Source organism: Homarus americanus, unplaced genomic scaffold, assembly GCF_018991925.1.
Source record: "Homarus americanus isolate GMGI-L3 unplaced genomic scaffold, GMGI_Hamer_2.0 scaffold34331, whole genome shotgun sequence".
Lineage (NCBI taxonomy): Eukaryota > Metazoa > Arthropoda > Malacostraca > Decapoda > Nephropidae > Homarus > Homarus americanus.
Genome location: NW_024712370.1, coordinates 8,926 through 11,780, shown reverse-complemented (window position 1 = coordinate 11,780; position 2,855 = coordinate 8,926). Strand labels below are relative to the sequence as shown.

Here is a 2,855-nt window from a genome sequence, read left to right as displayed (position 1 = left end):
CACCTGCTGTTAACCTTCTCCTCTACTTCCCACTTCTAAACTTTACCTTGTACTATACCCTTCTCCCACTCTCAGAGCCACTGCTCTCTTCTCTCCGTATAATCATCATCATCATCATCATCATCATCAGCTTTGGAATCGCTTTCTCGGCCTTTTGGCTAAGATCAAAGTGTAGTATATATTCTTATTTCTCTCTTTTGCTACTTCCATACTTAGTACTAGTTGCGGGACCTGCTTCTCGGCCTTTTGGCTAAGATCAAAGTGTAGTATCTGTTCTTATCAGCTTAATGGAGAGTACATAATCAGTGTTCTTTTTTACATAGAAGGAAGAATACAGATTTGGACTTTCTGGGGGTGAAAGTAACAGAGTTACTCCTTTGTTGTTTTAGGCGGCGAGCAGGGAACCCGGTATTTCTCCATTGCTGTGGTTATTAGTAATACCATGCAGTGAGAGGAAACATACCGGGGGGCCTGCAAAGCCCCAATCTTGGTCCCACGGGACCCCACGTGGGTGCTTCTCACACGTGGCTATTCCCTCCTCTCTGTACTTCTTTACTTCGTACTGGCTGAGGGACCTGCACTCATAGAAGTGTATTCGTCCCAAAGTCCCTCCCCGGTAAACCATCACCTTGCGATCGAGTGGGTTTGTGATGGCGAAAGGGAGGTCGGTACACAACTCTCGGCCGATCCTCCAGGAATACCGTGATAGTGCGGGTACACCCTGGTAAGGGGGTTGTCATGTGTGTGTGGGTGTTCGTGTGGGTAAAGCAAGATGGACGACGAAGAGCCAAGGGGAAGAAACGAAGGAGATCGACAGCCGGAAAGAAGAAACCGAATGCTGACCATATGGTTCCCTGCACCACCATCCTTCAAATGCACAGAGAGGACACAGGGATGCCCATGGGAATGTGCGTCATCAGGGTGGTCTGGCTGCAAGCAATCACTAGTCCGACATCTAAAGGAAGCCCACAAAAAGAAAATCAACGAATATATGAACATGTGTGCAGGGTGCTATCTGGTACTGACTATCCGGCCAAGCAATCACACGTGCATCCTCAACAGGCAGATGAGGGAGGAGCAAAGGGTTCCCCATTTTCGTTTCCAGTGCGACGTGCAATACTGCCCCTACTCTGCCCCAACAAAGAGAGGATTGAATAACCACAAGGTAGCAACACATTTACGGCAGTGGAGGAGGAGAGACAACCAACGTCAGGCGGAGCAACGACAGGGGAACCAACAGGCTGAAGGCAATCCAGCAAGCGCCCAGCCCTCACAGGAAGTTGGGGAAAATAGGGAAAACGAGCAGAGGGACCAGCCACAGAATTACGAGCAACAGCAGCAAAGAGAAACACAAGGGCAACGAGAAAGGCACAGATGGACCCCTCCACCCAGGGATGGAGAAGTGGAAGGACCAGAGACACCACGCCCCGTCTCTGGGAGAAGTACACCAGTGTCACCGCTGAGCCCAGACGATCAAGAAACGCAACTGAGGTCGATAACGCCGAGCCAGATGCTCCAAAATGAACCTTCACCAAGAGAGGAATCACAGCACCCAGGGGACCTGACACCCCTCTTGTACATGCCAAGAATGCCACTGTCACCTCTAAGCCCCGATGAACAACATGGTGGAGACAGTACCCAAACAGGGGAACAGATAATGCAAAGTCAAGAAACAAATGAAGGAAGCCAAAGTAATCTCAGTGAATCCCTTACACCACTATCGCAAAGTGAAGCAACTCAAACACTAAGTGGTGAAGGCAACATACAGGAGCAGATTGGCATAACTCCTGAACCAAATGAAGAGCGAGATGAAGCTGAGGAGACATGGATACTGGAGCCGTTTCTGGGCACAGTGTATGAGATCCAGCGGAACCCGGACTGGGCAAGATTTGAAGAAGTACTGATTGAGATCGAGGTAGCAATACAAGCGGCAAACAGGATAAACATCTCTCAAGGACAGAACACGACCAGGAAAATCACCGATACCAATGATTGCAAACAGATCCAGAGGCTGTACAAATACAACCGTCGCCGAGCAATACGGCTAATTGCCGAAGGGAACGGCGCAAGATGTGAAATAAGCAAGGAGAGAATAGAGGAACACTTCCAACACATGATGGTTGAAAAAGTGTATTCAATACCGTAAAGACTGTTGAACCGCCAGACAATTGGTCGTGTATAAACCAGTCTGGTGAAGAATATCATATGAGAACTGGAGAAAGGCTGACCCAAGTTGCCGAGTTATGGCAGCCATATTCAACGTGTGTCTCAGAGCCAAGAGAATACCAGACTCCTGGAAACGATACAGAACAATACTTGTCCCCAAAAAAGGTGGTAACCCAGAAGTCGTTTCAAATTGCAGGCCTATAACACTGAGCCGCACAATATACAAGGTGTACACGGGATGCCTCACAGCACGACTCAGAAGGTGGCTCGTTGACAACGAGGTACTGTGCACTGCACAGAAAGGATTCATGCCAAGTGATGGGGTGATAGAACACAACTACATACTTCAACATCACATGGACGATGCACGACGGAACAATGGCGATACCTGCATAGCAGCACTCGACTTGACCAATGCATTTGGCTCAGTGTCACTGGACCTCATTAAAAGAGCGCTCAACCGTATAGGGGTGGGACGGGATTTTGAAACAGTAGCAGGAGACATCATCAGTGGCAAGACGACAAGAATCCTAACAAAGGAAGGAGAAACAGAAGAGATACCAGTGCAATGCGGTGTGCAACAGGGGTGCCCAATAAGTGGTCTCCTGTTCAATATAGCGGTCGAACCACTGTTGCGGAAAATCGCGGCCGAAGGAATGATACTGAACCAACAACACAAGCACCCATGC

The 2,855-nt window shown here is 48.8% G+C and overlaps 1 pseudogene; it reads left to right on the top strand.

The window, feature by feature from the left end:
- The first annotated feature begins 230 nt into the window (after positions 1-230).
- Positions 231-433, top strand: LOC121860266 (annotated as a pseudogene).
- The last annotated feature ends 2,422 nt before the right edge of the window (positions 434-2,855 follow it).